Source organism: Rhinolophus hipposideros (assembly GCF_964194185.1).
Source record: "Rhinolophus hipposideros genome assembly, chromosome: 18".
Lineage (NCBI taxonomy): Eukaryota > Metazoa > Chordata > Mammalia > Chiroptera > Rhinolophidae > Rhinolophus > Rhinolophus hipposideros.
Window position 1 is genome coordinate 51617742 of NC_138064.1, and position 14692 is coordinate 51632433.

Sequence of the window (14692 nt, forward strand, 5' to 3'; positions counted from 1 at the left end):
TTTCCTTGCTGTCCTCATGCCATTTAAAGGTTTGCTAGTTATCTGTTTTAGATCTTTCCCTTCTCTAAATCCATATTCAACCTCTCTTGCTATTAACTGCTAAGGTGTGTAGCATAATACCTTTTCAAAGAGCCTCTAGTCTCTTTATTGTTAAGAAACAAAACAATGCTGTAGCCAAAATAAATTTAGCCATATTGCTGTAAGATATTCCTTTAAATCATGTGAGTGAGAACTATGACAGGAAATAAATCCAGAAGAACAGTTACTATAGTAGGCAGAATAATTATCTCCTAAAAAAATGCCCATGCTGTAATCCCTTGAATTTATGAATATGTTATGTTATATGGCAAAAGGGAATTTGAAGATGTAATTAAGGGTACAGGTTTTTAAAAATGGCAATTATCCTGAGTTATCCAGGTAGGCCCAATCTAATTGCATGCGCCCTTAAAAATGGAGAACTTTCTCAGGCAGAAGGGAAGTTGGAGATCCTCGTGAGTCGTAGAGGTGGCAGGGAGAAGTGCGGACAATGTGACAAGGAATACAGGAGATTTAGGAGCTAAGAGATGCTTCTGGCTGACAGCCAGCAAGGAAATGGAGACCTTAGCTCTATAGCTGCAAGGACCTGAATTATGCCAACAGCCTAAATAAACTTTAAAAGCATTTCCTCCCCAGCCAGATAAAAGCTTAGATCAACTGACATCTGGATTTTGACCTTGTGAGACCTGAAGCAAAGGAACCAGTTGACCCTACCTGGACTTCTGACCTACAGAATTGTGACATAACAAATCAGAGTTGTTTTAAGTTACTAAATGTGTGATCTTTTGTTTCAGCAGCAATAGAAAGTTAATATAATTATCTTTATATGGTTTGAAGAAATGAAGGCAAGAACTTTATCTGATTTGATCCTTAACATCTAGGTCTGGCAGTTGATAGGTACACAGTAAATATTTGATGAGTACATCTTGAATGAATTAGATTCATTGATTCAACAGTTATTTACTGAGTGCCTGCTATGTGCCTGGCACCAAGCTATTTGATAAGAAAGAAAAAATGAAGAGTCTTCATGGAACTCATGGTATGAGTTTGGCAATTATACTACTAATGTGGAAAGAGCTCTAATAGGGACAGGCACACGTTATTATAAGAACTCAGAGCAGGGGTACCCAGCTCAGCCCTTGAAGTTAGGAAAGTCTTACTTGGAAAGGGGATTTCTGAACTGAGTCTTAAACGATGAAGTTGTTAGCAAGACAGATGGCAGTAGTGGAGATGGCAAAGGTGTGGAAGACGGGAGATAACTTTATAGAGAGAATAGCAGGCTGCTAAATCATGATCAAAGGCAATGAGATAAGAAACAACACAGTTACTAAGTGCTCACCGTTATGCAGGAAAGGAACTATGGTCTTTTCCATATTGCTGGTCCTGGAAATGTGATACACGAGTTGGCTGAGAGCTGAGGTTGAACTTGGGCTTGATCTTCTAGGTAATCAGAGTCATTGTTAGATTTTAAGGCAAAAGAATGCTATGGTCAAATTTAAGTTTTAAGTAGATTGCTTTTGGCATCGTGAAAGGTCAAGCTTTGAAGATGTGGAGCTCTGTTCTTCTTATCTTGTTTTCCTACTTAACCTATTCTTTCTTCACCTCTAAAATTGCCTTAAAGATTTTGCCCATCTATATCTGCAGTCCAGACATGTCTGTCAAACTTGAGCCAGTTTATTCAACTCGGACATCCCCAGAGGAACTAAATCAGTTAATACAATTTTCTGGGTGAAAAAACACAGTTTTATTAATAGACAGTTTAATTCTCAGTTTAATTAGGTTTTAGCATAAGAGTAACAACATAAAATTAAAATCTTAAAGACACAAATAATTATATTTTCTTTAACTTGCTGTTGAATCTAAGTTACATTTTACCTTTTACCTAATACTTTTGTAGGTTATTCCTTGCCTTGATACTCATTTGTAGGCCACCTTATCCAGTTAAAAATTTAGCAAAAATCTAAACATGCTCTAACATTGAACTTTATTGTCAATTTCTTATAAGTAAGTATCAATATTTGTGATACTTAATTTCTGAGTTGAGACGGGATTGAAGCCTTATCTTTAACATTTACTGGTTGTGATACCTTGAGCAAATAATTTCTGCAAGCCTCCCTTTTTTCATCAGTAAAAATTCTCTGAATCCCAATTCAATCACCTAAAGTCATTATGATCGATGGCCAGGTGGTCAGGTATGGTGATTGGATAGCATGGTCAGGCTACCTCAGACTCCTCAAAAGTACCCTAAGATGTGGGGTCTTTTAAGAAAACAGCAGCTCCCAGAACCACAGAATTTTTCTTGGGACAAAAGTTTTTCCCAGAAGGAGAGGAATACAGAGCAGAAAAACAAAAAACAGGGTCAATCAGATAAACACTGATTGAAAGAATGAATGAATCAGTACCCATTTGCATTTTACAATCCCTGAATGCTTAAGGATTTGTAGAGACTGACTAACACTGTTTGGGAAGTATAGCACTTGTGAAAAGCATGAGCATTGGAGTTTGGCAGACTTAGATTCCTGTTCTAGCTTTGCCACTTACTTGAACAAATTACCTAACTTGAAAGTCTCAGTTCCCACACTTGAAAAATGTATTCATCTGTTTACAAGGACCTTTTCAAGGACATTTGTATTCAGTCTGAGATAGAATGTCAGTTTTTAAAAGGTAGCAATACTCGCTTGTATCATATCATAAAATCTTTAAAAGTGTGGGGTTCAGAAACATACAAAACAAAGTTATTATTTTGTCTTTCCAAATATGATGGTGGGCAAGTCTTGTAACCTCTTTGAGTTTTACTTTTCTCATAAAAAAATAATACCAATCTTATAGGTTTTTACAGAGGTATAAATGAGAAAATATCTGTGAAATGCCTAGTATTTCAAAAACAATATTTATTGTATACTTTTTATGACCTGATCATTGTGGTAGTCTTTCAATACACATTGGTCAATAAAAGAAATGTGGTCTCAACCCTGGTAGTCTCTGTAAGTTAACAGTATGCACACAGAGAATATACTCAGTAAATTTAAAAAGTATTATTGGTATATCAGTACCAATTTAATAGGGTTGAAAAAAAGTTCATAGGGTTCCAGAGATATTATTGGAAGTTAGAGGCTGGCCGAAACCAATGTAGCAGGCTGCTAAATTCTGTTCAGCAGGAGTGACCGCTATGAGCATCAGCTCTGTGCAAAGTGGTCCGTTAGGTGCAGTTGCAGCATTCAAAGTGTTGCTGGACTTAGAGAAGAGGCAGATCTCTAAATGTCCTGTAAAATAAGGAAGAATGAAATATGTTACAGGACAAAAGAACCAAGAAAGTCATATGAGAATTCAGAGGAGGCAGTGATTGATACCAAACAGGGGTTAGGGGTAAGGTTGCCAGCTTTAGCAAAACAAATACTGTGTGAGACATACTTGTACTAAAACATTATTTGTTATTTATCTGAAACTCAAATTTAACGGGACATCTTGTATTTTATTTGGCCACACTATTAGGAGAAACTGCTGACAAGCCATATAACTTAATTATTTCCAAATGGAAGGATGTATAGGGCGTAGATAGGTGAGGAAAGACATTTACTATAAGACAACAGAATAAACACATGAAAGTAAGGACGATACTAGATGTGATCATACAATACGGTGCATGTTTAAATAAAAAAAAGTATTACACTAAAAGACACATTGCCATTAATCCCCCTCAAAATACTCCCCCTCTCTTCGAACACACTTATCCTATTATTCTTGCCACTTTCTGAAGCAGTTCTGAAAGTCCTCTTTCCTGAGTGTGTTTAGTTGCGCTGTCATGGCTACCTCAATGTGCTGAATCATTTTGACTCTGGGAAAGATCCAGAAGTTGCTCTGTTGACATATCTGGTGAAAAAGGTGGATGAGGACACACTGTAATGTTTTTATTTGACAGAAATTGCCATACCAGAAGCCAGGTGTGACACGGAGCCTTGTCATGAGGAAGATGATTTACTCACACTTTAAAACACACCTTCTCTCAGTCATAGCTCACACCTGACTGACTGCACAAAATATGTTGAAATTTCTCACACATTGTTACTAAGGTCCAACGTACCACTTCCCATATTGAAGATCCGATCCCTGCCTTTCCATTGGATGGCACTCGGCAGCAACATTAACCATATTTTATGATCACAACAGAAAGTCTCCATGTCACACATCGCTTCTGGTATGGCAAATTCTGTCAAATAAAAATATACTAAAATGCTATAGAGAGAGCCAAATAGTAGGACTTCTGTAGAAGGAGGACCTAAGTTATTATTAAAAAAGAATGGAACCTTGAAGAAAGCTGGAAGTGACTTCAGATTAAACACATTTTTTATTAATTTAGGTTAAATAAATGAACAAGCAATCAAAAACACCTTGAACACCTTGAGAAGAAAAGACCTGTCTAAAAGGAATGGGAAATTAGTTCTTTCTAGGAAAACTAGTTAATGCTTAGATATGAGTCACAGACACAAGAGTAGGAAAAGCAAGACTGTAGGCAATTGAAATATTCAGAAACTATGATGCACCTTACAAATCCCCAAAGAGCAGGAAGTGACACAATTCAAGAGAATCACAATGTGTGAGTCAGGGGACATCTATCTCATCAAGGAAGAACAAATGGAAAATCTTTCTTATTTTCTCAGCCAAATATGAACAAAATGCGGGAATCTGTCAGCACAGGGGAAGGAGGTGCTTTGCTAGCTACTATGCCTATCTCTGTAACTCAGATAAATGGTTTTGAATTAATCAGACTGCAGAAAAAAAATCCTAAAATGAGATAAAATAGTCCCAGAAATGTAATGTGGGTTGTGGGAAAAGACAGGAACGTGCTATCCCAATAATGTTCCATAACACTAATTACTCAATAGAAACTGTATAAGGATATTGGTACTACCTTCTTCCTTTTCCTCCTTTGATGCACAAAAGTAATTTTAACTTCATGATGTATTTGCTTTCTAAATAGAAGAGAAATAAAGAGAAGTAAAACCTGACTCCAACCTCTTTGAAATACACTATTTCAAATATTTTTAAACTTCTTAAACTATAATTTTGAAAGTGGAGAAAGGCACATTTTATACTATTTTCTGTATTTTCAAAAACTGCTTTTCCAAATAACAAAAGAAAAGACAAGTAGCACTGCATTGGTGTGACTATATAGTCTATATAGGTCATTATTTATATTTATAGATTGTTTTTAAACCTACACCCAAATTTCTTGGTTTTGCTTTATGCCCAGTAGAAAACTGAGATATATATATTGCATATAATGAATCTTAAATCTAAAGAACACATGATACTTTGACTAGAGTGATCTAGTTAGCTTTATGATACTTATATCCATATCTTAAAATCTCCTTTTAGCATAATAATTAAAAAATGGTATTTATTATTGCTAAATAAACATACTAAAGACAATCATTCCTCAAGGACCATCCAATCAGACTTTTAACTCCTTGGTATAGTTTTAATGTTTGATTAAGAAACAAAGGTTTGGGAAGATTGGGATTTTGTATAAACTCAACTAATTGCCACTATTTCCAAAACAACCCTTTGTACAATTAGATGTAAAGCCTGGTTGCCTCCACACATTACTTTCAACCGATGTAGTAAATCTAACAAGCTCAGCGACCAAAAGTAACCTCACAGGGTGACCTCAACATTAATTCCTAACTGGACAGGGCATGGTGGGTAGTCACATAAATACAATACTTAGGAATAAATTAACCAAGGATGTGAAAGATCTGTCCATGGAAAACTATAAAACATTGATGAGAGAAATTGAAGAAGATACAAATAAATGGAAAGGTACCCTTTGTTCATGGACTGGAAGAATTGATACTGTTTAAATGTCCATAGTACCTAAAGCAACCTACAGATTCAGACTATCTCTATCAAGATTTCAATGGCGTTTTAACAGAAATAGAAAAAAACAATTGTAAAATTCATATGGAACCATAAAAGACAGAAAATAGCCAAAGCAATCTTGAACACACACACGCACACACACAGAACCGCACAAACGTGTGTGTGTGATTTCAATATATACCACACAACTACAGTAATCAAAACAGCATGAAACTGCCATAAAACAAAACAACACAAAACAAAACAAACAAACAAAAAACCAGTCATATAGACCAATGGAACAGAACAAGGATCCCAGAAATAAATCTATGCATTCGTGATCAATTGATCTTTGAGAAAATTGCCAAGAACACTCATGGGGAACAGACAAAAAAGGGGATATGTCGTATAAATGGTGTTGGCAAAACTGATTTTTCACATTCAGAAAAAATGCAATTGGTCTTTTATCTCGCGCCATATACAAAAATCAACCCATCAGCCCCACTTCTGGGTGTTTATCCAAAGGAAATTAACAGGATCTTGAGATATCTCTACCCAATGTCCATTGCAGCATTATTCATAGTAGTCAAGACGTGGAAACAACCTCAGAGTCCATCAGTGGATGAATGAATAAATAAGTTGTGATACATATATATAAAATGGAACATTATATATAATATTATATATATGTGTATATATATATAATGGAATATTATTCATCCATGAGAAAGACATCCTGACATTTGTGACAACATGGATGAACGTGGAGGACATTACTCGTATACTAAGTAAAATGAGTGAGACAGAGAAAGACAAATACTGCATAGTATCACTTAGAGGTGGAATCTTAAGAAAATGTCAAACTCCTAGAAAGAGAAAGAAGAAAAGTGGTTGCCAGGGGCTGGGAATGGGGGAATAGGGAGAGGTTGACAAAAGTGTACAAATTTTCAGTTACAAGGTGAATAAGTTCTGAGCATCTAGCGTATAACATGGTGACTATTGTTGATAACAGTGTACTGTATAATTGAAATTTGCTAACAAACTAGAATTTAAATTTTCTCATAAAGATATTTATATATATACACATATGTATAAATATGTGAGGTGGCGGATGTGTTACTTAGATGGGAGGAATCCTTTCATGATTTATATTTGTGTATGAATCATCATGATGTACACTTTAAAATAGCCATATGCACAAATTTAAATAGTAGCCATTTTTTAACAAAGTAAAGATAAATAGCTGAAATTAATATAACCTTTTATATAACCTAGTATATCCAAAATATTATTGCTTCAACCTGCAATCAATATAAAAACATTAATAATATATTTTGCATTTTTTTATACTGAGTCTTCAAATCCAATATGTAGTTTACACTTAACAACACGCTTCACCTAGGACGCAACCCATTTAAAGTGTTCAGCAGTTATATGGGGCTGTCCTATTGAGCAGCACAAGTCCAAGCTATCAGCCTGAGCGAGTCAGGAGTTGTTTCTGCATTCTTCAGGAGAGATTTGAGCAAGAGTCCCTCACCTTTCTATTTCTGATGCCTTGCAGTAAGATCAGTGTCTACACTAGATTATAGATGTTTCCTTTGAACACTGATGGTGTTTTTCTCAACAACTGGTGCCCTGGGTTTTTAAAAATTATCCAGCCATCAGGACTTTATAGATTTAGATTCAATGGCTAATTGTTCTGCAATACCATTTCTTGTTCTGTGTTGAATATTTAAACTTAAGATTGTTTGATATTGAGATCGTGTTCCTGTATTTTAATTTGGGGAAAGGAAAAGGAAAAGTCTACAAAAGTCAACTAAGATATTCTCACTGTAAATATTTATTCTCTTAAAACAGCTTTTAAAGTACAAACTGGACATTAAAATTATGAAACATTACTGAAGTCAAGCAGGAAGTTTATATGTTTCTAAGTTACATGACTCACTGAAATCATAAATGTTTCATGGGCATGTAGAAAACCATGACTTCACGTCATTTCAAAAACAGAACCCAGAATACTTTTCTACAGCATTTTAAAAGGTATGTTTCTTCACTTTCCCTGTGGAAGGAAATTTGTTAGGTGTTCTGGCATAGAATTACTCCTGGTCCTTTGCAGAAGGTGAAAGAATTCATAAGACTCAGAAAAGTAGGAGAACAAGGAAAGGTTTTATTGAAGGTCAGGCAGAGACAGAATGCCCAGGACAGTGTCTAAAGAAGACGGCTGCCGCAGGTTTCTGTTGGAAAGAGAAATACTCGCAATAAGGAGTCTGCCAGGGCAGAGTCTGATGGGGACAGCTGCACCTCACTTTAGGTAAGCTTTCTCTTGTAGGAAAGGGGGAGTCGATCAGGCAGGTCCGAGGGCTGACATCACTTTCTGGGGTTTGGTCTGTTTGAAGAGGATGTGATCTCTGGGCTCCAGACTCAGACTGGGCCACCATGGCCTGGGACTTTATGCATCACCAGTAAAAACTGCAAGGGCGTTGCAAATTGGATTCCAGTGTCTGGGTGCCCAGGAATTATGAGTGAAAAGTGATTAGTGAAGTTGCTCTTCATCCTAAATAGCCTACAAAAGAGCCAAGAGTTCTTTAATCACTGCTATAACAGACAAAGTAATTATTTGTCTACTTGGCCAGAAGGAAATGTGAGGTTTCTTTTGAAGGATTGGGATATACACCTCAGAACTGGAGAAATGACTGTGCTTTTTTTTTTTTTTTTGAGTTCTTTGAACATTAAAAGTATGAACCAGGGCGCATTTTGACTTGAACCTTCAAAACCAATATATCCCCATGGCCATTCTCCTTTGTGGCCCATGACTGGCATTTTCACATTTTATCATATAAATAAGCAAAAATCTTCCATCTTGAAAACACTCACTTAATCCTGTATTCCACCAATGACTGCCCCTGTACTCTGCCTACACTTTCAGTCAATGGACAAATTTCAAACCTTAGCTTATTTGTCTTCTTGGCAACATTTGCCCCTGTTAATCTCCCCCTTCTTGAAATCCTTTTATTCTTTGGATTCTTTAACAACTCTTCCCCTGGTTCTCTTCTGCCCCATCTTCCCCAGTTTCAAACACACCTACTTAACCACCAAATGCTTGCTATTCTTCAAATAAAATCTGGCAGCCTGTAGCTAGGAAAGAGAGGAAGTAAGATCATGGGGACTACGGATTATTTAATAAATGTGCTTCTGTAATTTAGCATTTGAAATGTGGCTAATGCAACTGAGGAAGTGCATTGCTAAGTTTAATTTAGTTTAAATTAATTGTAAATGGCTGCCATACTGACCATGTAGTACAGTCTTGTTGCACAAAGTGTGACTCACTTTGTGATGAGCAGCTTATAAATTACCTGGTTGCCAGTTAGAAATGCAGAGTCTTGGGCCCCTCACCAGACCTACTGCATTGGAATCTGCATTTTAACAGATCTCCAGGGAATTCATAACCACAATAACACTTGAGAAACATTGCGCTAGAAGGTGACTTTTTAAGGCACTGTGGTGACAAACACACAGCTTCCGGATATTCTGATACCCTGAAGAAGATACTTTGTGTCCTCCTTGACACATTATCAGATACACTGTCAACCATATCTTGACTGAAGTGCCTCTGGATATCGAAGTACTGAGATAGTTATCATTTTAGAAAGCAGTTGAGTTTAATCGATTTATTTGAATTACATCTCATGTTTTGAGCCTAGCAAGTGTCATGTGTTAGTAAAACCACCAGTTCCTTTCTTATGTTTTGGAGAAAAATAATCTTCCTTTCATAAAAGAACAGAATAAAGCAGAGGGAAAAAAATAAACCACATTATACAGTAAAGAGGTAACCTGCTTTTTCTATACTGAAATCAGATTGGCACCCTAAGGCACAAGAGATGGCTCACTCAAAGCATTTAGAGATCTGAATTCAAGAAGATTATAGGAAATGTTTATGCTGATCACAATGTTTCCTCATTGATTGATTGAATATCTCCATGCTCTGGGATGCTTCCAAACTGTTAAGAGACACAGTCACCTAAAAAGGGGAGAAAACTCTTGGAATATGGTGAAGACATCATTGTAGTGGCCTGGGAGATGGCCTCCCTCAGGTGGCAGAGCAGGTCAAGAAAGGCAGGACAGGGGTGGCTGGTTGGCTCAGTTGGTTAGAGTGCAGTGCTCATAACACCCAGGTCACAGGTTCGATTCCCACCTGGGCCAGTGAGCTACACTCTCCACAACTAGATTGAAAGCAACGACTTGACTTAGAGTTGTGGGTCCCGGAAAAACACACTGTTCCCCAATATCCCCCCCCCCAAAAGGCAGGGCATATGTGTGCCCTCAGTTCTTTCTCCTGTAAAATGATGTATTTGTATCCAATAGAGCATCTTTTAGATCAATTCTAGCTTTTACATTCAACACTGGTCCCAGAAAACTTGTAAAAATGAAGTTAAAATGATTAAATAATTATCTTCAAAAGAAGGATCATTCCCAGACACTAATAAAAAAATCATGTACAGTCATTCAACAAACATTGAATTCATTCAACATGTATATCCCAGGCACTGTTCTGGGCACTGGGAAGTAACCATAAACAATACAGTTAAGTTCTGGTGAAATACTTATTTAGAAAGTGGTAAATAAATGAGCAACGGCTAATTCTCAAACCTGTTTACACTATCAAATCATTGACCAAGAGTTTGAAACGTCAGACAGGGTGCCCTGCTTAATCTAAAATTCCCAAAGTTAAGTGTATTGAGATACTGGAGGCAGTACATCTCAGTAGACAAGAAGGCAGACAAAAAAACCTGTGATGAACAATGAAGCAATAAAAATATCTGGTGGAAAAATTATATGCCAGGAATTCAAACCAGGCAAGGAGATGGTCTCTGAGCAGTTGCCTGCCACTGTGGCAGTCAGGGAGGTCTCCCTCAAGGAGTGACCTCAGCACTGAGAAGCGAATGAGAAGAGGCAGCTGACACGTGGCAGTGAGATAAGAACTGCAGGCAAAGAGACCCACAGATGCAAAAGGCACCACACACAAACACCAGTATGGCCTTGCAGAGCAAAAAGAGAACCCAGAGGGATGGAGCGTGGCGTGGTGTGAACCAAAGCTAAGTGTGTTAACGGAAGGCTTTGTGGGCAGCAAAAAACCCTCTCTGCCTTCCTGAAAGTTGTTTTTTCTTGATATCTAATCTCAATTTCTCTTGCTTTACTTAAAATCATGTATCGTTTTATCAGCTGTAGAGAACACATTGACAGGGATGAAGTATACATTTATATATGTGAAGACTAACACCTATGGACTCAAGCACCAACTGTGCTTTCATTGTTTGAGACTGTATCAACACTAGAAAATAAATGCCAGAGAATATTTATTTTTTTAAAGAAATATGGGTTTCTTGCAACATGCTTGTGTGATGCTCTTTAGTTTACTTGACACCTAAGATGGTCAGCAATGCTGCCTCAGGTCACCTTCTAGGGGGAGGAGAGAGAGGGACAAGTGGTATTCCTGGGCTTCCAACTCCTCTATCTCCTGTGAAATGGAGGGGAGGCATGGGATGCTCTGTCTGGACTTTTCTGGCTTCAAATCTCATGTGTTCATAGAAGAAAGTTATGCTGTACCTGGAAGAAAGTGAGACAGAGTGAGACATGCACATAAACACGAGAGAGAGAGAGAGAGAGAGAGAGAGAGAGAGAGAGAGAGAGAGAGAGAGAGATGAAAGGAGGGGCTGCAAATGCAGGTGCTCAGGGTGAAGGTTCCAGGTGCCGCCTGCAGTATCTATGCATAGGTGGGCTCCGCCTCTGGACACTTTACATCAAATAGGGCATGGAATCTAGCATCAAGATCTTGGTGAATAACTCATGAGTGTAAACAGGTTTGAGAATTAGCAGTTGCAGATTTTGTTACCACTTTCCTAAGGATATTTCATAGTAGCAATTTAACAGTGCTAGACTGACAAGCGACTTGCACCCCATTTTTTCAGGAGCTGAGATTGCCCACCACTGGCCACCTTGAGTGGCATCTCCCATGGAAGGGGAGAAGTGGGCAGAATGAAGGGAGAGGCTGAAATCTGCATCTGCTTTGGACCTGCTCCTGTGGAGGACAGATTGACTTCATCTTCTGAAAACTTTTAGGCTAATCACCAACATTAATGCCTTATTCTAACAGGTGTGTGTTTGTGTGTTTGTTTTGGAGGGGGGAGGTTTGCCTGTAACTGCTGAAGGCATACTGGTCTCCTGCATTTTTATGTGTCCTAAACACTTCCTTAAAATTATGTTTTGAGTTCTTAGCACAGCTGAAGATGCCAATAAAGTTAAGACAGGAAGGGAAAAGGTTAATGTAAGAAAATGAAAGACTGGAGAAAAATGAAATGGACCCTCTTGTTGAAGTCACATCACCAGAGGGATAAGCTTTCAAAGGTACCATGTCCCCACATGACATTTAATAAAAGAAGGGAGTCTTTGGAAATTGAAAGGCAGGGATATGCTATTTTGAGCTTACTGCTGAGAAAATGAAAGCCTCACAGGAAGTACCTCTCTAGGTCATTCTTATCCTGAATGTGAAACATTTGGGGTAAAACATACAAGTATGATAAAAAACAACATTTGAAAAAAACTGTAAGCTTTTCACATTAATAAAAACTCCTGAAGATAATTCAATTATAGTGAAAATGAAAGTCTTGACTTATAAGAATAATTTTGAATCTGTTTAACCACTAGCTCTAAAAATAAACATCCGTTCATGGCTCACCCAGGTTATCTGGGTCCTCCATCTTGACTGCTTAATTTCAGAAGCCTTCAGTCTAAAGCTTTAGCTATTCCCCAGTTCGTCATTTATCCCATGCTCTCTCCTGACTGTTGTTCTTAGTGGATCCTGATTCCAGCAAACTGCTCTTCTTGCCTGCCCTGGTGAAAACCACCAGCAAATGGCCAGACAGCCTGGAGTCCTCTACCAGAAGCAAATCATAAGAGGGAAAAACCAAGTAAGTAGTTTGGATAGTAATTTGCTTCCGCGTAGATAACAGATGTAGAAATTTCAGTACTTGGTTTTAATGAGCCAAGAAATACTGAAAAATTACATGCTGTTGAAGAATAATGTTGGGTGGTAACGGTCATAATGGTAAGGGCCTGAGGGAAAAGAAAAGTGATGATTCACCTCCTCCCTTTCCTATGAATTTATCACTGTGCATTTAAATATTTGTAGGACAATTCTGGGAAGTAACTAAAAAAGAATGGGATCTTGGGTTTATCAAGGATTTTGTATGTTATAAAGAGGGAAGTGGTGTTGACAGTTTGATGACCTAGTTTATGTCGGGGACTCTGTTAAGTTCTTTATAGACACAATCTAACTTATTTCTCACAACAGTCTTGCAAAATAGATCTTCTTATTTCCATATTTACAGTTGGAGAGACAACTTCACAGTTACGTATTCATCTCATGATTAGCCAGATAGTAAGTGGCACTGCAACCTATTTCCAAATGTCATATAGTCTTAGAGATATGTCCATTCAAATTGTGGATTTGATCAATAATTTAGGTTCCTAAGGCTTTAAAATAATTTTAAACTTAAATCTTGTCTGCTCAGGCTTGAGGACTGCCAAAATTTAAAAACTATGTTAGTATTGTTATTTGTTGTTCATAAGTCATATAAAACTATTCTATTTTACACGGAAAGCATAGAAGCCTTATACATTTTTCATATGTATTTTGTTAAAATGCCTATTTCAGTACATAAAATTTAGGTTTTTATACAAGTTGTAATTATGTTTTTAAGTCATAATAAAATCTTACTTGAGGGTATTAAACATGCCAGTTCCAATATAATTTTTCACAAAAAATCTTTAGTTATTCTAAGAGGATTCTGTAGTTGCATAAGAAAAATTCTAAAATATTTAGACATTAGCTGGGGAATAACTTCTCCCTCAGATACAAAGCTCAAACTGCTTCTGTGCTTCTGGCCAGGTGGGCAGAAAATACATGAGGAAAATGGACATACATCCTTTCAGAGAGGAAAGTCTGACCTGTTGTCTACTGAGACAACTCTCTAATCAAAGGTCTGAAAAAGTTTTCTTTTTATTTTATTTTCAGATACTTATTGATGCAACAACAATTTTATGGAACATAACTGTGTATCTGCCCCTATGTAGAGTGAAGAAAAAGAGGTAAATAATGTCCTTTTGTCTGGTTGTGTCACCTTAAGAATCATAACTTTTCTATGGCTTTTTTTTTTCAGTTATAAAGCTCTCTCAAACACACAAGCTCATTTAATTTTCCAGTAACCCATTAAAGTAGGCAGTGTGAGCGTTCCCATTTCCCAGCTAGAGCTCCAGCACACCCCAAAGAGACCAAACGGTAAAGTTGGCACTTACTTGCAGGACAGTCGGTTGCCAGTGCTCTTTCTGCCACACAGTCACTGCCCCCTGTGCATCCACACCTGAAAAACTTCAGTAAAAACTAAATAGAACCTACCCTCAAACCCACACTCTTCACCAAAATGGAGCACATCGGTCTAGGAAAAGATTCAAGGTTATGAAGAAGAAAAGAACGTAGGCAATAGTATATGTACGAGTATATTAGATACTGCTCCTTGTTTCAAAACTGTTCACAGAAAATATTTTAAAATGTTGTGTTATACGTCTTTTTACAATAATTACACAGGATTTATGCAGTCTTCTCTAAATTCTCTCAAATTGGATTTCCTTAAAATGGGAAGGACAACTTTTATAGGTCTGACATGCAGGTGCAGTCTGTGGATATATACTAACTCTGCCTTTATTTAAAATTTTGTTCATGGTGAATTTTTTTCATTAATTC